The following is a 24551-nucleotide window of genomic DNA, read 5'->3' on the forward strand; positions in this document are numbered from 1 at the left end:
AACATCTGATTATGACAAACAAGCAAAGGAGCTAACTGAAAAATTAAGAGTGCGAAACTACCCTCCCAAGACCATTGCAAAGGCAAAGAAAAGAGCAAGAAACAACCATAGAGATGCCCTGCTTGAAACCTATGAAAGGAATGAGAACGAGAAAGATAAAAGACCAACATGCATAACAACTTTCAACATAGCTTCAGACAACGTCTCAAAACTAGTGAAAAAACATTGGCGTATTCTAAAATCTGAAAGACCTATTAGTACACACTCATCCAAAACCACAAACCAAAACCAACCAACAGGTATTAAGTACATTACCAACCGGCCACCATCCGTGTGGCAATTGTACTGTCTGTCACCTCACTACCACCGCCAAAAGAGTGTCCTTCAACACAGGCAAAACAAGGGACTTGCGGAAATTCACTACCTGTAACACTATGGGAGTGGTATACCTCATCACATGCGTGTGCAACCTACACTATGTAGGGATGACCACAAGAAAAATAAGCACAAGAATCTGTAAACACCGAAGTAACATCCGGTGCCACAGAGCAAGCACCAGGATGACGGCGCATTGCAATGACACACAACATACCCCTAATGACATGCAATTGGTAGTCCTTGAGCATGTAAAACCATGCGATAACCTGACACAGGTCCTACTAGAAAAGGAACAAAGATGGGTTTTTAAACTACGCACAGACATTAGAGGGCTGAACAAAGGTATACTTTGGGGACATTTCCTCAGATGACCCAAGTATACACAATCCTGATATGATCCACTGTGGTGTAATAAACCAGCTACACCGGGTATAAAAGCGTAGGAATCACGCCCAATCCGTTAGAAAACATAAAAAAGAGGACACTATAACTAAGAAAGTTAAGAATTTACTAAAAAGTGCAAAACTACTAGAGATTCTTATGTGTCACTCCGAAATGTATGTGTAAATGTTATACATCATGTTAAATGTATTTGTCATGTATTTTCCCCAAGAAAATCACTCACTACAGTAAAAATATGATCAGAATACTTGTTTATCTAAGTAACAACCCTTAATTATGAATTATCGACCTTTATTTGCCAGACACGGGTTACCAAAAACATGCCCAATTCAAGATGGCTGCCGTTAACACCCTCCATGGAGGGTTCGATTCCTGATTAATCAAGGGGTTTCTGTTTTTTTCAAAAATATGAGGTAAATGTTAGAGTAGTATTTTGATTATTAAGAACTATTTTTCACACCTTTAGTGAGCCTCATAACCAAATAGTTACAATTTAGGAATTATAAATCCCAACAAAATGGCGCGCGCATTGTGCCAAAAACAAGTTTTCAAACCGTACACGCACTAGTCTTTTAACAACAATGCCAACATGACTTGGCGATTTACAGAATATAAAAACAGCATCGAGGCAGAGACACGCTAATATGCGGGCGAGCCTGGGACTTACAGGTCACACTGACGGAGGGATGCCGAGAACAGTAAGATTTACCTTGTTTTCTCTCCTAACAGGAACCCTATTTGGTGGTTATTTAAAACAGATCCAGCAGAGAGAAAATACTCTAATCCTAACGTGATTGGTGTTTCTTCCACTTTTCTCTCCTCATTTGTAGGGTCCTACAGGCCCCTCCACCCAGACAGACCATGGGGCATATTAGTGCTACCATATAAGTATGTTGGTATGTCTATATGTTTGTACAACGTTGCATGTTGAGTGTGTGTTTACTGTCACGAAGCTTGTCCAGGAAGATGAGTGTTTTTTAAAAGGTGGTGTTTTGTAACCAGTTCCGTTTTCTCTAGACTGGAGATTTGTGTGATAACAACATGAAAACAAGCACTACTAACTGTTCCTTTTTAATAACATTAGATCACTTTCTTATTTTATTTTGAAAGGCACTGACAAGATGAGTGTGCCAAAACGCGAATACCAGCACCTGCCCATTGAGGCAGGATGTATTTTTCTAACCTGCATTTCTTTTTCTCTAATACAGATACTACGTGTTCATCAATAACCGTATGTATATAACCAAGTGCGCTCAATAGGCGCACGTTATTAGTCTAATTTTTCACCTTAATTTAGGTTTCTGCACGGAGTGGTACACGTGGGGCTGGATCCCATGCTGTCCTGAAGAAGAGGTTAGGGGATACCTCGAAACATGTTGACAAAATAATAGGCAATATAACCACATAAGTTATATTTTTCCTGTTATTAACCCCTTTTTATCTTACCAGCTAGGAGTAGGAATAAATTGTTAACTCACTAGTTAGATATTTTTAACTAACACAAACCCCACTCCCCCAACACTGCACAACACATAGTTTCACACAAAAAAGTGCTCCTACGTAAATCTCGCAAGTCGTAGCACGCCCCAAGCAGTAGATGTTTGGGATGGCCCCAATGAGCATGTCACCTAGGGGAAACCCTGGGTGAGTGAGGGGACTCTAGAAAAGCATTTTTCTTTTCTAAATTGTTGAGGCTCACCAATTTGGTGAACCCACTGTCTGTTGACTTGGGCTAGTTTCTCATGATCCATTATCTGTGATTCAATTGAGTGTACTTTAATGATATAGGAGGACGAACCTAGCCTGAACCTCCTTCTCCCTCTTATTCTGACAAATATCATATCTGCTCTACATGCATACACCCAATCGCAAGTGTGACCCAAAGGCACTTGATGGTGGCAAATTCAAGGCTACGTTAGCCGTGTGCTCAGTAGTAATAGTTTGATAACTGAACGAGTGACTTCAAAAAGAGTATGAAATTGTACAGCTCAAGTCAAAACAGTACCCATCCTACAAAGTCCAATGTGGATGGGCTCCTCAAACCACCACCTGTCTGATACCTCTGGGAAGGTCTGGACCAATAAAGGAGCTGGGAAGCATGTTGACTAGTAGCCCGCCCGCTACTTCCCTCTCACCCCCTCACCTTTGTGTTGGGAAGGTCTAGACAAATGACAAAGCTTGGGAGCCATGCTGGCAAGCATCACACAGCCCGGGCTAGCGGCCCCAGGAAAAATCGCTCCACTCCATGTCAACTTTTGATATGATTGACTGCTCCATCAACACAGTTAATACCTTAAGATTCTTCAGGTAAGGTGGCTTGTTTCTGAAGGAAATCTATAATTTGCCATCCCAATGGTGAACATGCCTGCTGCGCGTTGGTTTGGGAGGGCTACTCACATTAAGAGTATTATAAAAACTACTGATACAGTTAAGTGGTTTAGCTTCTTACTAAATAAGTCAAATTAAATCTCTTCATTGTTTGAATAGTCAAGCTTGTTTATATTTTACAGAAAAAAACACATTTCGTTTTGCAAGGTGGCCTTGCTTCTAACTGGCTAACATAAATGCATTCAAATGTGTTTCTAATCCTTCAAGCAAAATAAACCACTTTATATAGTCGAGATATTGGCGTTTTCAGGAAGAATCCTTTCACAGACTACGGTGGAGCAACACAAATCAAACTTAATCAATGCCTCATTTGAAGTCAAACTGTGACCGCTTTAGCTCTCGCAGAGCTCATATGATTAACAAAATTAAATACAGAGTGGGTCTTCTGCTCAGCCCCTTCGACCTACATTTGTTTTGGGCCATCTTTCCAAAGCCTTTGCTTGTTGGAAGTGTCATTTAATATTATATAACTAATGCCCTAAACACAGAAGAAATGTTGCATAATGGCGCAATTTCTTCAACAGAGTTTCCTCTTTATGGAAGTAAGGACACATCTAGTAAAAAGAAGCATTTGCAATGCAGTCGGTCTCGCCTGCAGGACCTTATATGTATTTAGCTATGCTGCACATTAGCCTGGCTGCTGAAACATCTACTGTTCTTTAATATGGAGGGAAAGTCAGCACCACAGTGCGTGACACGCCAGGTATGGAAACACATGAGAGAAATATTGCCTTTCGGCGGGAAATGGTATAGTCCAAAGCTCTGTTTTTGATATAAAATCGGGGCCTTCGGTGGTCATATCACTGAAAATACAAGATTTAAAAAAATATTATTGTCTATTGATGCTTGTGGAAGACCATTTCTATGGACTGGAATCTAGAGAATGCTACAGTGATTCTGCTAATTTACTGACCTCTGATGGTCGTTTTATATTAAGAAAGTTAGATAGAAGCTGTTGCCAGAAAAAAAGTCCCTCAGCAGAAAGCAATTCTGGTATTTTCCTGACCTCTACTGGTCGTTTTCCATCAAGACAGTTCGAGGCAGTAGAACAGAAAAAAGTCCCTAAGTGGAAGCAGACAAGTCCTAGGGCTGATCTACAGAGCCCATAAAGTACATACACATATAAGTAAATACTAAAGTATATACAAGAGGTCTTGATTGCTCGACCTAAAAAAGACTGCAGATCTTAAAACTACTGCTTCATTTTGCAGCTTCCTTTTAGGTGCTAAATGTCCTAAAAAGAGATTATAAGGGCTGAACTTTGGTTTTCTCGCTAAGAGCGAGTCCTTGGATCCAGCACAAAGAGGATTCAGACCATCGCGCACCACAGGAACGGTCTTTTCTTCCAATACGTGTTTATTGGTATTTGCAGGTGAAACATAAGCATTCCACGAAGGTATTACAATACTAGGGCTTACGCATGCGTTGCGAAAGTGGCAACTTGCTAGAGTACGTTACAGAAAGGTGCAATAGTCGAACGACATTGGTTGCCTGACACACAGTCTGTTACTCCTAGTCAATGTATTCACCTGTCCCTCCCTCTTTCTGTCAACCCCAGCTACAGAAGATAAAACAAACCATTGATGTCCACCTAGAGATTCGCTTACAGTTCTCAAACATAATTTTCCTCCCATCGGTGCCAGTGATCCCTCCCTGCATCCACTTATGGGTGTAGTAAAAATGGGGACTCTCCTTTTAAGAATCTTTGAAAGAGACTGCGAGCTTTCCATATCGGAGGGAGGGGATTCGGGGGGGGGGGGGGGGGGAGTAGTGACACTTGATGTACCTTCACCTAGCTGCAGAGCAGATTCCATCTGATATCGAAAAGAATTAAGGTCGCCTCTATACTACTAGTCAGCCGGTCCATGGCTAAATCACCCACAGTCTATGGTACCACTGTGTGAGACGTGGGCATTCAGTTTCTTTTTAGGTGTCTCCTACGCAGCGCGCATGCGCTGCATTGGAAACCTTTAGCCGTTGTGCAGCTCTTTTTCAAAGCACATACTCGTGCTTGTGGCGGCATACGCCTTGCGGGAGTGTGCAGCGGCGCACCACAAGCACGAGTATGTGCTTTGAAAAAGAGCGGACTGCTCTCCCCAGCGCGCACGCACCACTCGTGGGTGCACCCCTCCGCCTCTCTCTCCTGCTGCAGCCTGCACGCCTTTATTTTATTTTTTTAAACTTTCAGAGCGAGGCGCGCGCTTGGTTCGATTGCTGCACTTAGTGAAATAGGTAACTTTTTGTGTCTTTAACCTCATCTTCAATATAATCAGTAACAGCGTTTTTTGTTTCAATAATTTTGCCTATAGTGCTAGGGTGGGGGGTCGATCGTAGTTGGCGGGTGGGTGTGTAGAAGGTCAGGCGGTTGTTGCGGTACCTGGGGCCCAGGTCGTGGAGGGCTTTGTGTGCGTGGGTGAGGAGGCGGAACGTGATTCTTTTGCTGACGGGGAGCCAGTGTAGGTCTTTCAGGTGTCCGGAGATGTGGCTGTGACGGGGGAGGTCCAGGATGAGTCGTGCGGAGGCGTTCTGGATGCGTTGGAGTCTTTTCTGCAGTTTGGCTGTGGTTCCGGTGTAAAGGGTGTTTCCGTAATCCAATCGGCTGGTGACAAGTGCCTGGGTGACCGTCTTCCTGGTTTCGGTGGGGATCCATCGTAAGATCTTTCGGAACATGCGTAGGATGTTGAAACACAATGACGAGACGGCGTTGACTTGTCTGGTCATCGATAGGGAGGAGTCCAGGACGAAACCCAGGTTGCGTGCGTGGTCCGTAGGTTTGGGTGCGCTGCCTAGGGCCGGGGGCCACCAGGAGTCGTCCCAGGCAGATGGTGATGATCCAAGGATGAGGACTTCCGTATTGTCTGAGTTCAGTTTCAAGCGGCTGTTCTTCATCCACTCGGCTACTTCTTTCATCCCTTCGTGTAGGTTGCTTCTGGCGGTGGCGGGGTCGTTGGTGAGGGAGAGGATCAGCTGGGTGTCGTCGGCGTAGGAGATGATGTTGAGGCTGTGTTGCCGTACGATGGCTGCGAGGGGGCTCATGTATACGTTGAAGAGGGTGGGGCTGAGTGATGATCCTTGTGGTACGCCGCAGATGACTTTGGTGGCCTCGGATCTGAACGGGGGGAGGCGGACTCTCTGGGTTCTTCCGGCGAGGAACGAGATGATCCACTCCAGTGCCTTCTCTTGGATTCCGACGTTGCTGAGGAGTTGTACTAGGGTGGGTGGCAGACAGTATCGAACGCTGCGGAGAGGTCCAGGAGGATGAGGGCCGCTGTTTCCCCGTTGTCGAGCAGGGTTCGGATGTCGTCAGTGGCTGTGATGAGGGCAGTCTCGGTGCTGTGGTTGGCTCGGAAGCCGGACTGTGAGTGGTCGAGGAATCCGTTCGTCTCGAGGAAAGGCGGCAAGCTGTCTGTTGACGGTCTTCTCGATGACTTTGGCAGGAAACTGGAGGAGCGAGATGGGGCGGTAGTTCTTGAGGTCGGTGGGGTCTGCTGTTGGTTTCTTCAGGAGGGCACTGAGTTTGGCATGCTTCCAGCTCTCCGGGAAGGTGGCTGAGTTGAAGGAGCAGTTGATGATGTCCCGGAGTTGGGGTGCGATGACGGAGTCGGCCTTGTTGAAGACGTGGTGGGGGCATGGGTCGGTTGGCGATCCGGAGTGGATGGTGTTCATCGTGTGGGTGGTGTCTTCGGTGTTGACTGGGGTCCAAGCGCGGAGGGTGGTGGTGGTGGGCGTTGGTTCTGTGGTTGGGTGCGTGGACTGTTCGCCGAAGCTGTTGTGTATGTCTGCGATCTTGTTGTGGAAGAAAGCGGCGAGTGAGTCGCAGAGGTCTTGTGAGGGAGTGATGTCGTTGTTTCCGGCGCTGGGGTTGGAGAGTTCTTTGACGATGCTGAAGAGCTCCTTGCTGTTGTGTGCGTTGTTGTCTAGTTGCTCCTTGAATGCTGACTTCTTGGTGGTGTGGATCAGCTGGTGGTGTTTGCGGGTGGCGTGCTTGAGGGCGGTCAAGTTGTCTGTGGTCGGGTTCTTTCGCCAGGCTTTCTCGAGGGTGCGGCAGTTCTTCTTGGAGTTCTTGAGGTCGTCGTTGAACCATGGGGCTTTCTTGCTTCCGGGCCTGCTGGGCTGGGTTTTCAGGGGTGCGAGGTCGTCGGCGCAGTTGGTGATCCACTGTGCGAAGTTGTGGGCTGCTTGGTTGGGGTCCGTTGATCTGGCGGGAGGGTTCTGGTTCAGTGATGTGGTGAGTTGGTCGGTGGTGATCTTGTTCCAGTTCCTGCGGGGAACCTGTTGCGGGAGGTAGCGAGTCATGGTCTTTCTGAAGCTGAAGTGGACGCAGCTGTGGTCTGTCCAGTGGAGTCCCGTGGAGTGGCTGAAGGAGATGTGCTTGCTGGAGGAGAAGATTGGGTCAAGCGTGTGTCCGGCATAGTGGGTGGGGGTGTTCACCAGTTGCTTGAGTCCGAGGTTGGCGCGGTTGTCCAGAAGGGTGGTGGTATTGTTGTCGTTGTTGTTCTCCAGGTGGAAGTTGAGGTCCCCTAGGAGGATGTAGTCAGCGGAGGGGAGGGCGTGTGGGCTGATGAAGTCTGCGATGTCTTCGCTGAATTGTGTGCGGGGTCCTGGGGGTCTGTAGATGAGGGTGCCTCTGAGTGTGGTCTTGGGGTTGGTGTGTATCTGGAAGTGAAGATGTTCGGCGGCTGTGAGGGTGTCGTCGGAGTTGTTCGTGATGCGGATGGTGTTCTTGTGGACGATGGCGATGCCTCCTCCAGTCTGGTTGACGTGGTCCCACCGGGTGATCTTGTATCCGTCCGGGATGGCTATGGCGACGTCGGGTGCTGAGGAGGCGTTCATCCAGGTCTCCGTGAGGAAGGCGACGTCCGGAGAGGTGGTGTCGAGCAGGTTCCATAGTTCCACGGCGTGTCTGTGGACGGAGCGGGTGTTGAGCAGGATGCACTTCGGGTGGTTGCTGTTGGTGCTCGGCTTGGCGGGTGCGTTGCAGGTCCGGATGCAGGAGAACTTGCAGGGTTGGCAGGAGAAGGGTCCGTGGGTGCGTCCTGGGGTGCCTCTGTGGCATCCGGGGAGGCGGCCGGGGTTGAGTGCGCTGAGGGTGGCGGCGGCGTACGTCCGGCGGGTGGGATGGCATCTGCGGGGGCCAGGGGGTCTGGCGCTGGGCGCGGTCCAGGCGTGGACGGACGTAGACGGGCTTGCCTTTGGCGTGCCTTCGGCGCACCATTGGCGCGCTCGCTGCACGTGAACGCTGCGCGCACGCGCGGACTCTGCCATAAGTGGAGAGTGTAGGGGGGGTGGAGCGAGGGAGGAGCAGCTGGGAGGTGGGAGCGGGGTGGCGAATGGGAGGGTCGAGGGAAACCAGCAGGAGTGGGGGCAGGGGCTGCGGGGGAGCAGCGGCAGGGAGCGGGGTGGGCAACAGCGGGGACAGAAGCGCTAGGGCAACAGGAACAGAAGAGTACAATCGGGGCAAGACTACGGCGAAACAGGGGGCAGAACAGTACACAGCACAAGGCAACAGGAGCAGACTGAACAGTTCAAATCAGGGCAATACTACGGCGATCCTACAAACCACAGTGGGGGCACAATCAGGGCAGCGATGCGAGCGGCGGCAGCAGGGAACCGGTGACTTCCTGCAGGGGCCACGCGGCGGGTAGAGCGACCGGCACTGACAAGGTCCGGCTAGGTCACCTATTATAACTTCATACCCCGTTGTGGGGTGTTGGAGAGCTTTATCATGCAGGTGGCACGCTTTTCCAAGAGGGAGAGTGCGGTTGCATAAGTTGTGATCTCTTCTGCCACTCTTACTCGGAGATATTTTAAATCAGTTTACAGTCATTAAAGTGTTAGCTTTTTTTCTAGACTGCCTTGTGCAAAAAATGAAAACAGAAGTGAACCAGCATTGGCATAGCCAATAGGTCTCGCCTTTGGGACCGTATAAGTGTTTAGCCATGCAACAGTTGATGTTGTTGCACCAAGGATATTGTGCTGGATAACGAAACACTTATAAGGTCCCAAATGCGAGACCAATTGGCTAGGCCAATGCTCGTTCCATTTGTGAGCTACTGTCAGTTTAGCAGCGCCTAGGCGCTGTAGGCACATGTGACATTAATTCCTAGTCAGTTGTGTCCTATTGAGAGGTTTCAGGCCCATGAGCATTACCTCTGGTGTGGTTGGAATAGGGAATGACGTGACGGGAAGGTCTAGCCAAATGGGGAGGGTCTGGAACATGGAGGCTGGGCATGGGAGGAGATTCACTTTTATGGCGTTCTGCCAAACCAGGAGAGCATGAAGTTTCCCGAGGAGTAGAGGTCTTTTCAATAGCATTAAGTTGGGTAAGTTGAGGGGGGGAGGTAATTGGACCTGAGAAGATTTGCCACAGTCTGTGTGGCCCATCTGAATGGATAGTCTCTCATCAGCCTATCGGACTCCTGGGGAGCAGTCTTCAGGTAGAGAGTCTTGGATTTATCAGAGTTGACCTTGAAACCGGAGGCATTCTCATATGTTTAAAGCAAGGCTGTTATTGCTGGGATAGAGGTGTCTGGTTCACCTAATGTTAAGAGAACATCATCGGCATAGAGTGACGCTTTGAATTCTTAGGGCCCAAATTTTCTCCTGGTCACTGCTAAGGTATGCCAATTAAGGCAGGACAGTAGTTTTAGGAAATGCGCGAATAGGGGCGGTGACAAGGAAAATCCTTGCCCAGTGCCTCAAGAGAAGTGGTACAGTCTCGAGAGATGGCTGTTTAGGGTGCCTCTGGCCACTGAATGGGTGTAGTTCGAGAAAAAATTAAGAAATTTCGGTCCAAAGCCCATCTTCTGGAGTGTGAGGTGCAGAAAGGTCCAAACTACCCTGCCAAAGGCCTTATCTGCGTCTTAACGATCGTAAGAGAGCAGGGATGTTCTTGAGCAAGGCCTTCTCCATCAGAATATTGTCATGGACCCAGCATCCCAGGATGGACCCACTCTGGTCTGGGTGTACTAGCAGTAACTGTTCTTTTTGTTCATGGGTGAATTCTGCTTGGCGCTCCACAATGGCGGTAGAACAGCATTGGTTTTGTTCGACTTCTCTGCCCCTTTGGCTACCATCTCACATGATAATGTTACTCTCGGTATATGAAGTGTGCACCAAGGGCAAGGCATTGCCTTGGCTTCGCTCTTCTTACAAAGTCAGTGTGTTTAAAGTGACCTCCTTTTATTTTGCATTTAAGCCAGTGAAGTAAGGTGTTCCTCAGTAGTCTTCTTTGAATCAGACTTCAATCTGTGCGGCCGCTCCAGGCCAGCCAGCCTGCCTGACTCGGCTTCATGTTTGTGACTTCTGTAGATGTTCCTCAGATGGTCATTCATGGTCATTCGTCTTCGATGACACAACCAGGCCATTGAAGTCCGGTTTAAAACTGCCTGGCTGTAGAACCCTCATGGATGACGGACAATGCTTCAAAGCTCAGTTCAGAAAAGGCTGAGATTCATTTTTGGGAAGGGGGCAAAAGCTTGGACCCTTGATTGGTTGGTGATGCAGGTGAGTTCTCCACCTAATATACCTATAGTTTAAAAACTTTGTGGTTCTCATTGACCATGAATTGCATCATTAATAGGATTATCATGTTTTTCTACGTCAAGCTGTTGTCTAAAATGTTGCCAGAACGGCTGGTACATTGTGGGACAACAGTAATCCAAACCATTACGCTTTCTCAGCTGGACCACCACAGTGCATTGTTACTGGGGCTTCCAAAGTAGCTGCTGTTTAAACTACACCTGACACAGAATGCACCCCCCTCCTGTCTTGAGGGTTCTTCATTAGCTCCCTGTTGACTAAAGAACATAGTTTAAAAGTCTTTTGTACCCCGTGCCCTCCACAACAGGGTCCTGTTTGTCAACAAGCAGAAGATTCGCTGATGTATTCCAATTGGGCGTTTATATTCATACACTGCACACATTGTAAGAGTTCCACAGCTCAAAAGTACAGGAGTGGGTGACTACTCGCTCCTTGTTCGTACCTCTAGGGCAGTGGTTGTTAACATTTAGACTTTTATGGACCCACACTTAATCATTCCGGGAATCTGGGGAGCCCCCCCAACTAACTCATTATAAACCGGGAACCTCTGCTTAAGCAATTTGAAGATTTGAACCTCAAAACAATAGTCAAAAATACAAAAGCCAGCATCTGTCGAACAAATACACATATACTTAAATGATGAAATATTTCATTTAATTCACAAAGATATATACCGGAGGCCCAGTAGAAGGTGGGAGCCGAAACACGTCGGCCTGGGAGATAAACTTTAATTGTGTAATTTCGGACTGAAAATTAGGTTTATATTTATTCAATTATGAGGAACGAGAAAGAAAAAATTATAAAAGGGTGAAAAACCTACGGAGGACAGTGTCTAAGGAGTTTTGTGTGCCGCCGTGCTACAGGTTGTGAAAGACTATGTGCGAGAGAGAGAGAGTGAGATCTATCATTTTTTGAGGGAAGATTGAGGCTTTTCTAAACTCAACTATATTCTCTCCGATGCACTTGCACTGCTCCCATGAATCAATGTGAGGATACCAGCTTAAGTTTTAGCTTTCAATTTCAAATTCCTTCACATATAGGGAAGGTTTTAACATTTTCAGTTTTGCTCTTTGCTTCTTTATGTGCATTTCTGCAACAGAATCCATTGTTACTTAGGGCTGCCATGGCACCGTTCCTATCAGGCTAATGAGCCCTGTGCCCCTTGGAGCAAGGTGAGCACAGCCAGGTAGAAGGAATGATTGCCCGACAGTCAGCCTAGCCACCAGGCGCAAGGTGAGCACCACCAGGTATAAGGAATGATTGCCTAGCCACCAGGAGCAAAGTGAGCACAGCCTGGTAGAAGGAATGATTGCCTGACCACCAGGAGCAAGGTGAGCATAGCCTGGTAGAAGGAATGATTGCCTGGCCACCAGCAGCCCGGTGAGCACAACCAGGTAGAAGGAATGATTGCCTGGCCACCAGGAGTCCGGTGAGCACAGCCAGGTAGAAGGAATGATTGCCTGGCCACCAGGAGTCCGGTGAGCACAACCAGGTAGAAGGAATGATTGCCTGGCCACCAGGAGTCCGGTGAGCACATCCAGGTAGAAGGAATGATTGCCTGGCCACCAGGAGTCCGGTGAGCACAGCCAGGTAGAAGGAATGACTGCCCGACCTTCACCCTGGTCACCAGGCGCAAGGTGAGCACAGCCAGGTAGAAGGAATGATTGCCTGGCCACCAGGAGTCCGGTGAGCACAGCCAGGTAGAAGGAATGATTGCCTGGCCACCAGGAGTCCGGTGAGCACAGCCAGGTAGAAGGAATGACTGCCCGACCTTCACCCTGGTCACCAGGCGCAAGGTGAGCACAGCCTGGTAGAAGAAATAATTACCTGGCCACCAGGAGCAAGGTGAGCACAGCCTGGTAGTAGGAATTATTGCACAACCTTCAGCCTGGCCACCAAGCACAAGGTAAGCACAGCCTGGTAGAGGAATGATTGCCAGACCTTCAGCCTGGCCACCAGTCGCAAGGTGAGCACAGCCAGGTAGAGGAATTATTGCCCGATAGTCAGCCTAGCCACCAGGAGTAAGGTGAGCACAGCCTGGTAGAAGGAATGATTGCCTGACCACCAGGAGCAAGGTGAGCACAGTTGGGTAGAAGGAATAATTGCCCAACCTTCAGCCTAGCCACCAGGAGCAAGGTGAGCACAGTTTGGTAGAAGGAATGATTGCCTGACCACCAGGAGGAAGGTGAGCACAGCCTGGTAGAAGGAATGATTGCCAGACTTCAGCCTGGCGACCAGGCGCAAGGTAAGCACAGCCTGGTAGAGGAATGATTGCCCAACCTGCAGCCTGGCCACCAGTCGCAAGGTGAGCACAGCCAGGTAGAGGAATGATTGCCCGATAGTCAGCCTAGCCACCAGGAGTAAGGTGAGCACAGTTGGGTAGAAGGAATGATTGCCTGACCACCAGGAGCAAGGTGAGCACAGTTGGGTAGAAGGAATAATTGCCCAACCTTCAGCCTAGCCACCAGGAGCAAGGTGAGCACAGTTTGGTAGAAGGAATGATTGCCAGACTTCAGCCTGGCGACCAGGCGCAAGGTAAGCACAGCCTGGTAGAGGAATGGTTGCCCGACCTTCAGCCTTGCCAGCAGGAGCAAAGTGAGCACAGCCAGGTAGCAGGGATTTTTGCACGACCTTCAGCCTAGCCACCAGGCGCAAGGTGAGCACAGGAGGGTAAAAGGAATGATTGCCTAGTCACCAGTAGCAAGGTGAGCACAGCCTGGTAGAAGGAATGATTGCCTGACCGTCAGCCTAGCCACCAGGCACAAGGTGAGCACAGCCAGGTAGAAGGAATGGTTGCCCGACCGTCTGGCTAGCCACCAGGCGCACAGTTTTGCACGGATTGTGGGCAGTAACCATGAAGCGGTGTCTGCAAGGCGCCGGGGGGGAGAAAGAGCAATGGAAAGGAGGCATCCTTGAAGTGGGTGCATGAGACCAAGAAGGGGACCCAGAGCTATTATTATTTAATATTATTCCCAGTGGTCAGTAGTTTGAGTGGCATTTTTCTGTGTGCACGGACCACAATACTGTGCTTTGTTCTGTCCATCAGTTCCACTCTTCTGCCCATGACCATCTCCCCACCTCCTACTGTTGTCCATAACAGTGGCGGTCAGCCTACTGGCTCTGCTGATGCCACTGTTCTGCGCTTGTGGGCACCACCGGTGTGCCTATGCTGTTTCTGCTGCGCATGGTGTACTTATGCACAAGTGTCTGTGTGACCATCACCTTAGTCCAAGCAAATCATGGTTATGTCCATTTGTGAAGGCTTCACGCCGATAGGAGGAACTCCTGTGGACATGTTGCAAGCGACAGTGACTAGCACAGCCTCCCCCCCCGATCAATAGCACCCTTTGGTGCCTATGGTGTCCTCGGCCATGTGAACCCTCCCATTCCTTCTTTCCTACTGTCAACACCGAGTTGTACAAGCATCGCGAAGAGTGAAGGGTGGCAGAGTGGGATAGAGGACATCCGTATTTAGCATTCAAAATTAGCAGCTTTAATCTGGCTCTCTCCTCCCCCGCAGAGCTACACCAAGCAGTCTGACTCCATCTGCACCTCCCGAGACCTCTCCTTCTGCAGACACTGTAGTGTCACAACAGGGCCCAATCCAGCTTGTCCCAGGTATGATGACACAGGAAGTGACGACAGGAGCTACAACCACCTGTATGTTTCTTACGTGATGCTAGGTTATCCTTTGTCTCAAGAGTGTTGTTGGTCTGCAGTTGCTGCATAGACGTTCCTCCATGATGGACCACGTAGAGACCCTCAGTGCATATGGCACAATTAATACTTTACCTTATGCTGCATGAACAGCCCAACGCCAGACATTGGGCCAGTCTTATTAAAAGGAAAACTAGGGTTCCCTCCCACCTTGCACAAACTCAAGGCATCTCAATGGGATCCTGCTATAGTAGCTTGTGTGCTGCAATAGTGGGTTGTGCACCTGCCGCAGAGATCTGAGGAACCCCTGGGATGCACCTTTTCATTATGACTAATAGGTCTTTGCAATAGTCACTTACCCCAGTCACCTTTGCTATCTCCGGGTCATGTGCATACTGAAGATGTCAAAAGTCCAGTCTTGAGTGATGGAAAGCGAGATTTATTAGAGGCCATCTGAACATGTATTGAAGATTGACTGGCTGTGCTAATGTGAATGAGCGTGTGGGCAAAATTGTACACGCACCAAGGTTTGAGTAGGAGGACCAATGTGAACATGTGTTGGGTATTGGTTAAGACGATACCTGAGTAATGATAGTTACAAAGGCCTGCATCCTAGAGTTGAGTGTTGGTACATATCAGCTTGTACTGATTTTTAGCGAGTGATGGTGCAAATCGGGGTCTATGAAGTCTGAACATGCAGTAATGATCGAGTGATGGGGAAAATCGAAACATGATGAAATATTACTGCACGATGGTGCAAATTTGAACGTGCACGGAGTATTTTTGAGCTATGTCCAAATGCCGCCAAGCAACCCAGACATTTAAACGATGGCGCAAATCTGGGTCCGGGGCTCAGATTTGAGAGTGCAAATTAAAACGTGCATTCCATATTACTGAGTGGTAGTGCAATTCTGAATCTACACAATGGATTAGTAAGTAATGGTGCAAATCTGTGTCAGGATTTACGATTTGTGAGTGCAAATCTTAACATTATTTCAGGATTACCGAGTGTAATATTCCCAAAATAATTAGTGAGTGATGGTCAAATGTCAAAGTGCCCGAATGATTGTGATGTGGCACAGCTGAGCACTAGGATTAATGATGCAGTTTCAACATGTACGAAGGACTGATGCGTAATGCAGCAAATTTGGCTACAGAGCTACGACTTCTGATTTGAGTGCAAATCTGAGCATGCATTACAAATTACTGAGTGATGGTGCAAATGCGGACATACACTACAGAATACTGTCCAGCGGGGGAGTCTTAGACGTAAACTGAGGAAGTAAGAGAGTAATGAGGCAACTGAGAACCTGCACATGGTATTAATTGTAGGTGGTGGAAATCTGAACATGCTGGTGGGATTCCGGCATGGTGAGGCCAGTCTGAACATGTACGTAGTATTAATGGTCGATGGTGCAAATCGGAACATAGGATTCCGGCGTGATGAGGCCAGTCTGAACATGTACGTAGTATTAATGGTCGATGGTGCAAATCTGAACATAGGATTCCGGCGTGATGAGGCCAGTCTGAACATGTACGTAGTATTAATGGTCGATGGTGCAAATCTGAACATAGGATTCCGGCGTGATGAGGCCAGTCTGAACATGTACGTAGTATTAATGGTCGGTGGTGCAAATGTGAACATAGGATTCCGGCGTGATGAGGCCAGTCTAAACAGGCATTCTGTTATTCGCCACATATTGTGCCCATTCTTCGTACTTCTGCATAATGCTTGACCTGGCTGAGTAAGGGTTATCTTGACATTTGGTAGACATGCCTGGCATGATGGTGCGCACCCCTGTTTTATTGCTTGGACTGGGATAATAGTCATTCTTTACATATTATGGTTTTCTTCGTTTAGTAGAGTTCAACTCTGATGTAATGTTTGCACTGACATAATGGTGGTATTTTTACAATATCACTTTTGCTGTCTGGTTCCTCAGCCCAAAATAGGAGTGTAATCTGTCTGTGTCCTATGTGCACTCGCGCTTTCACTCATCTAGCCATCCATGATCTCACGTATTCAGCCAATCATCCGGGTTCTTTTCCATGTACCTATCCACACACCATCCATGTCCTCGCTCATCCACCCATGCATGACTTGTGTATATTACCACTCGCCCATTCAAGCACACAAACTCGCCAGTTAATGAGAAAGCATGTGACTCCTTCCAACAGGCATGTCTGCTTTGCCAGGCCATGTTTCACTTTATGTATGTTGTAGGAATATTGCACATTTCAGGGCATCGGTTGCTGACACTTAAGAGATTCAGATGATCTGTAACCCAGCAATGTCAGATGATAAACTAAATACAACAGGAAGGAGAAACCCAACCTTTTCAGCCTTAGTTCCAGGATCTGGAACAACCTCCCCTCCAACATCCCAACCACTCCAACCCTCTTACAGTTCAGGAAGAAACTGAAACCCCCTCTTAAAGGAACACTGCCTCAGACAGGCTGACGTCTCACCCCTTCCACTGGCTCCTTCTTGGTGCCCTCTTCCCCCTTTGTCTTCCCAGTGGGGCTTGTCTTTTGTGCAGGCCATGTTGCTAGCTAGCTAGATTCATGCTTATGAACGAACACCCTCACACCCTCCCCTCTCTCTCTCTCTCTCTCTCTCTCTCTCTCTCTCTCTCTCTCACACACACACACACACACACACACACACACACACACACACACACACACACACACACACACAAACACAGACACACACACAGACACACTCACTCAGACACACACATGCACTCAGACACCCACACACACGCATATACATTACATACATACATACATGCGCAATTGGTCACACGCCACCAGTGCGCTTGGGTGAGTGGGGTCTGCTAGTGGTCTTTGCGTGTGTAAATGTGCTTACAGCTTCTAAGGCCTTGAGTATTCACAGTCTGGAAAACAACACAATTCCCTGTGTGTCTGAGGGTAGCTGCTCCTATGACTTGACTGCACAGTCCTTTGGTGTAGGAAAGTGGTTTGTTCTTATTGGATTTTTACTTGGAAAAGTGGATGTGTAGAAGGTTGATGGAGCTAAACCGCCCAGTGGGCTCTTTGGCTTTTGTTGTTGTGGGATATTGTGGGGTACGTGTTGCCAGTAGCTAGCTTAAGAGCATGTAGTCCAGGAGGTTCTAACTGTTATCACCGAACGTATTTAGAAACAGGACAATGTTGGGGGTCTGGGAGCTTAAATGAGTGAGTAGAAATGACACTCCACAGAGGCAGTCCCAGCTTTGCTTGAGCTTTTTGCTTCCAAAAAGCTGGAGTGTGACTCTGGCGGATGCTGGCTGCACATCTAAAATTAGATGAGGCATCATCGGTGGTGCTATGTCAGTTCCGGTGTTTGCCTTTGTTTGCAGTTCCTTCTTCAGTCTGGCCTGCAGAGATGGCTTTTGCTATGATGGCTTGGCTTCATCATAAGGCACACACAGTGACTTTCATCTCCAGGGAGGATCCGCACAGGACAAAGCTCTCTCCTCCAGGGACGTCTACAATGAGCATCTATTCTCACATCTGGTCTACAAGGGACCTCAGAGGCTGGCCACATCTGCTCATTAATCCAGAACCGAAGCCATCCCAAGGGGAACAACCCTGGCTACCTGAAGGAGGGGGCTGCTGGTGTCTAATCCTCCTCTTTGAGGGCTGGTGAAACTGCTGCCATAAGGATAAGTGATTCTAACAGTCACAGCAAAGGGTGTCTAGGCGCTCCCAACAAAAGGCTCCCAATGGAAAACTGAACCTCTGCTGCGAAGTTCCAGAGCGAACTTCCACATGAAGGCGCCGCTCGAGGATTGGGCCGCCCCCAGCTAGACTGTAACCTGGACTGCTGTCAGTTGTATTCACTGTTCTGCTGCTGTTGACAGGCATTGTCAGTAAACTGTTTGCTTCAAAAGCAGCAGTTGTATGTTTGAGGCCGTTGCCCCTCTTGAATACTCACAGCATGCACACCCTGTGTCCTTATCCGGCAAACTGGGCCACGCGCATGTTTCCACTAAGGTGCATGCAAGCGGAGTCCCTTGAGTGATCGGACTCCATTATTAATGACTGTAGAATGGTGTGTTAGGAAGCTGTGTGTCGCTGGCCTTATCGGCAGCGGTAAGTTATGTCTGAAGCCTTTAAATGTTTGTATATTTTGAGCTCAACTAATGACGTCAGCACTTTCGCGCTCATCATCAGTAGAGGGGCCTGAGGGTGAGCTGTGCGGAATGAGGATGTCTAAAATGGACAACTGTGCCCATTCTAGAACTTGATTATTTGTTCATTTTACTTCTCTCTCTTGAAGTGAGGGCTGATCAGTGAGTGTTAAAGAATGAGAGACGAGGAATGAGTGATGAGAAACCAGGAGCAGTGAATGAGGAGCTATGGAAGAGAAACCATTAATGAGGGAAGACGGAAAGCTAGGGTGGAAAGTGTAGTAGTGAGAGCAGCTGGTTGGCCTTTGGTGTTGGTTATCTCATGTCAGAACAGACTGTGGCATTTTGATACCACTTCCTTAAATCCATAAACTGAAGCCAAGTGCACCATCTGTAAGCCATTATTAATACTTTTAGTATCCCTAAGGGTGTTTGAAGACTGTCTTGAAGGAATAAGTCAAGATGGTGTCTTATTGTGATAATGGTCTCATTATGGTCTAGCTTGACAGCACAGCTGTCGCCAGACCATTTTAGCACAATTACCAGCAGAGCGGCTTTGGCTCCGCCCACATATTGGGAGCCACGAGTACATGTTTTGATTGGGTGGAAGTTGTGTGCTTCCACAAAAAGGTGCTTGTCCCCCACACAGTTGTGATCTTTTTGTTTATTTATACTGCTGCCTGAGCTTGAACTTTCAGGAGCACACACATGACAATTGAATGCTATTAAAGTGTCTTCAATAACTAGGTAATGTATGGCATTTCTCTCTGGCACCAGCACAGATGGTTGGAGGAACACAGTCATTACCCTACCTTAAGGTCTGGCTTGACAGTGTATTCATAAGTTGGACCAATTGGCAATACCAATGCTTGTTTTTTTGTGTGTAGACTTTCATATATCGCAATGCCTGTTATATCGGTAAACCAGTGTTATGAAGTAAGTTACCGGCATTTGTGGATTTTAAGGTTCTTGTTATTTTTGTGACCAATTCACAAAAAACAAACAATTCATAAGTGTCCAATTCCGGCAAGAATATTTTTAAACTGTTTAATTGGACAAACTAAAAATGGATAAATCTTTAATAATGAATGAATGAATGAAGGAACATTTGTAGAGTGCATGGTTGCCCTGAGGCATCCTAGCGCTCAGACACCCGGTAAGTTACAAAGGAATTACTGGAAGAGGAAGGTTTTCACTAACTTTCTGAACTTAGGATGGTCAGGTTCAGAGCGTATATGCAATGGAATACTGTTCCAGAGTCTGGCCCCATTATATGAAAACATTCGGCCTCGACTGCGAGCATGTTTGATCTTAGGTACACAGATTAAACATTTTATCCCTGACCTAAGGTTTCGGTTGGGAACGTACAGTTGATTCCAGGTGCGGATCAGGGGCGGGCCCGTTCCTGACAATGATTTATGAATAATACAAAGCGCTTTAAATTGTACTCTTTGCTGGACAGGGAGCCAATGAAGAATGGCAAGGGTCGGCCTAGCAGAGGAACGTTTGGGAATGTTCATCAGCATAAGTGCCGCACAATTTTGTGCGATTTGTAGTCTTTTGATAGTGGCCAGGGGGGCTCCCAGATCTAACGTGTTGGCGTAATCAAGCCGCGAAAGTACAATGGCTTGTACCAGTAATCGTCTTGCTGCAAACGGGAGCATTGGAAGCAACTTTCTGAACCTTCTGAGCAATCCGTAACAGTTTGCTGCCACTATACGCGATTGCTCTCTAAAATCCAAGTTGCAGTCGATCCAGACTCCTAAACTCTTCACTCGATTTTTTTGGGACCAGGGGGGGCGCGTAGGCAGTTGCTGTTAAACATGACTTTAGCTAAACACAAAGGAAGCTACACAAGTTCAAAAATAAAAAAAAAAAGCTTGCATTGTAATAAAATGTACCCGTCAACAGTAAATAAACAATATCGATACTTTGTGATACAGTATAGAAATGGTTCTGAAGAATGAGGTCCCACGATATCAACTCTGAAATATTGCTTGCAAGAATATTGTTGCAAGGCATCGACTAGCACAGTATGGTCAATGTTGGTAGACATGTTGCTTCTTTGATGGTATTGTGCAATTTGAGATCTTTCAGTCATTATTGTTTCAGGTCGATATTTTTGTACTAAATAATGTGACGGAGAATCCTCTATAAACAGTTCAATTTTATTTCGATCTCCTCCAACAGCTGCTTGTGTAACTAACTTATTTGATCAATCTGTCTAACCAGGAACAAGGATGAGAAAACAAAATGCGATGCCTGATGTGATTGGCTGCTCATTGGATTGAGACGACTACTGCAGTTGACACCATAAGAAGTGGTCCAGCAAGAGCAGACCGCACCATGGACAGGCGACGCTCATGGTCCTACACGCCCATCTCTGGACATAGGAACACTTGCAGAAAATGTCCCTTTTGATGAAAAACTGATTGAATTTCTATTATATTGTGACTGTCTGTGGCTCCACAGCTGACATGGTGTTCTCTCTACTTTGAAGTATAAATTACAGGTTAGCGCAGTCACCCAACACAAGGTTCACCCTGGATTTGTGCACGTAAGAAGATGCATTTCACACCTGAAAGTAAGAAAATAAATCCGTATTTAGATCTTTTTGGGGTTGGATGGAGCTTATGTTTTTAGTAGAAAAGAATGTGTATGTATGTATGTCATTGTTCGTCCTACGAAATAGGATATTAAATTTGAGTTTGGAAATTTGAACCAAAGAGGCAATTTGGGTGATATGATATTTAGCCATCAAGGCTTGGCCGAGATCAGTTCCCGGGGTTTCTAGAGATCTCTTAGCCCCGTACAACCCATTCCCTTCGGTGTTACTTGAGGCCCGCCATGTTCTGCCTAGTATGGAAACAATAGGTAGGACTCTGACTCAGCAAAACTAGTAAGGTACAAAAGCCTGTTTTAAGACTGTGTTTGCAGACAGATTTTTATAGAACTGTCACAATTTCAGCAGAGATATGACGGAGTTTATTTTTGTAAATGTTGTTTGTGACGGAGTACGGAAGTCTACATGTCAATTGTGTAAGCGCCTTCTTTCCTAACTTTTAATTCCAAATGTGTAACTTACATCCATCTCGCAGCACTTTAGCAAAGACAATATTTATCGACAGAAGAATCAATGAGCCAATTTATATACTGTAGTGAATGAGGAACATGTGATTTAGTCCACATTCTTGCTGAATCCTTTGACTTCATAGTTAATGATGCTTTAACTCTTTGACTTTGACAAAATGCATAGAATTTTTTTGTCACCTTTTCAGTGTCTGTATATTTTCCCAAATAAAATTTGTATGTTTTCAGAAAATTGAATGCCAGCGTTTCAACTGTTCTATTAAAACCAAATAATACATTATTGCATTCTAATTGAATGAATGTACTCTAATAAAGTATTTTTATCCGTTCAAAAAAAAAATCCTTAAGTTGTTTGTGTCATAATATGAAAGTACATTATACCATGACATCCTGGCATTGGCATCAGGGGCAATGTTTGTAAGGTTGTATGCAATCAAGTTTACTTAAAATGCCTGCTACATAGCAATTGAGTTAAAATTGTGGAGGTAATAATATGTCCTTTATTATAATCTATGAAAATTCCAAAATTTAGAAGGTTGTCGTTTTATGTAGCATATCCTTACTACCGCCCTTTTCTGAACCCCCAAAAACTTTATTACCCCTTAACGCTACCCTTCCTGAATCCAAAAAGCCCCCAACAACCCCTAAATGCTACCAGTCCCTGAACCCTTCCAATTCCTCACTTCCCTTTAATGCTACCCTTTCGCAAACCTTAAAACCTGGAACTACCCCTTTACCATAATACCCTTTACCACCGAATTTCCCTTAGCCCTAAAATCCTCTTACTATCCCTTAACGGCATCCTACCCTGATCTCTAAAAATCCTTACTATCCCTTAGCATTCCTCATCTCTGAACCCTACAAAATTCGTACTACCCTTTCCCGCTACTATTACCTGAACCCTAAAAACTATGAACCGCCTCCTAATGCTGCCTTACCTGAACACCTAAAAACCCTTGGTACCCCTTAACAGCTAACCTTCACTCATCAGTAAAAGCCCTTAACTACCCCTTAATGCTGCCAATTCCCGACTCCTGCCAACCCGGTAGCACCCCTTATTGCTAACCTTCTCTTCATCCTAAAAAAAACATAGTAACTTTCCCTTTCCTAAGTCATTGTAAATTTTACACTTTTAAGCTTTTTTTAAAAAAACTTTAGCTTTAGGGTGCCCTCTTGCCCATGCTCCCAGTATATGTGCCTTTTACCTATGAAACACAACATGTTTAGATGTTGTTTTGTAGGTTTTTTCATTTTTTTTTTTTGAGGTGACCTTTTCACCAAACCTTTTTTTCAGTCTACTTTCCCCCATGTTATTTTTACTGAAAACCGTTTGCTCATACACGGGTACAAGAGGTATTGCAGTCAAACATTTCTGCCTTTCCAGTGTCCCTGTCGCTTTGCAAGCATTTTGTTGTAATATATTTAATGCCCTACATACCACATTCTTTGACAAGATGCAATCTTGAGCTTTTCTGTGAGTAGTTCTGTCTTATTCCTGTCATCCTGTATGTCTGCATCAATTTAATAATTGTGACAGACAGCAACACTAAGAGGGGATACTGTTTAAGAGGACGCTCTGATAGGAAATATGTCATGATATTCTCAGGGCTGATGGAACAGCTGCTGCTCATGGAACTCCCTTTGCGTAGGGTTTCAGCATGTTGAAAGAAGTTTGTAGAAAATTGGGCCTGGTGTGTCATGAGGTTGTAGGAGCCTTGACTCAAGTATTTGTCTATCTCCATTGCAGCCGAACGGTTCCTCTAATTGATGAATTTCTGGAAGATCTGGTTTACCCGCTGAAGAACAAGCCTTTACAATGCAATAGGTCTCGCATTTGTCAGAGCTATTGGCGTTGTCAATGACCATGTCTTTTACCTATGTGTTTTGGTTTACCGTGTAGTGTATGTATGAACAGAGACACAGCTGCATCACTGCCTAGAGGAATAAGAAGGAGGAATTGCCAATGAGACCAGAGAAGCAGCTAGCAACACTGTGTAGAGCACTTAGAATGAGGAATTACCAACCGGTCCAGAGAAGCAGCTAGCAATACTGCCTAGAGGACTAACAATGAGGAATTACCACTGGGAACAGAGTCACAGCTGCAACACTGCCTAGAGAACTAACAATGAGGAATTACCACTGGGAACAGAGTCACAGCTCCAACACTGCATAGAGAACTAACAATGAGGAATTACCACTGGGAACAGAGTCACAGCTGCAACACTGCCTAGAGAACTAACAATGAGGAATTACCACTGGGAACAGAGTCACAGCTGCAACACTGCCTAGAGAACTAACAATGAGGAATTGCCACTGGGAACAGAGTCACAGCTGCAGCACTGCCTAAGAATGGGGAATTACCACTGTGAACAGAGACACAGCTGCAGCACTGCCTAGAGGACTGAGAATGAGCAATTACCACTGTGAACAGAGTCACAGCTGTAACACTGCCTAGAGAACTAACAATGAGGAATTACCACTGGGAACAGAGTCACAGCTGCAACACTGCCTAGAGAACTAACAATGAGGAATTACCACTGGGAACAGAGTCACAGCTGCAACACTGCCTAGAGAACTAACAATGAGGAATTACCACTGGGAACAGAGTCACAGCTCCATCACTGCCTAGAGGACTAACAATGAGGAATTACCACTGGGAACAGAGTCACAGCTGCAACACTGCCTAGAGAACTAACAATGAGGAATTACCACTGGGAACAGAGTCACAGCTGCAACACTGCCTAGAGAACTAACAATGAGGAATTACCACTGGGAACAGAGTCACAGCTGCAACACTGCCTAGAGAACTAACAATGAGGAATTACCACTGGGAACAGAGTCACAGCTCCAACACTGCCTAGAGAACTAACAATGAGGAATTACCACTGGGAACAGAGTCACAGCTGCAACACTGCCTAGAGAACTAACAATGAGGAATTACCACTGGGAACAGAG

General features: G+C 46.7%; 1 protein-coding gene across 2 annotated transcripts in view; it reads left to right on the forward strand.

The window, feature by feature from the left end:
- The window catches only part of CCDC71 (coiled-coil domain containing 71), a 216341-nt gene extending 194405 nt beyond the window's left edge, over positions 1-21936 (forward strand). For both annotated transcript variants that reach the window (XR_014968468.1, XR_014968469.1), the window contains one exon: positions 20739-21936. The gene's annotated coding sequence lies outside the window, so the exon portion shown is untranslated. The remainder of the gene's footprint in view (positions 1-20738) is intronic.
- Positions 21937-24551: the final 2615 nt, after the last annotated feature.

Source organism: Triturus cristatus, chromosome 9, assembly GCF_964204655.1.
Source record: "Triturus cristatus chromosome 9, aTriCri1.1, whole genome shotgun sequence".
Classification (NCBI taxonomy): domain Eukaryota; kingdom Metazoa; phylum Chordata; class Amphibia; order Caudata; family Salamandridae; genus Triturus; species Triturus cristatus.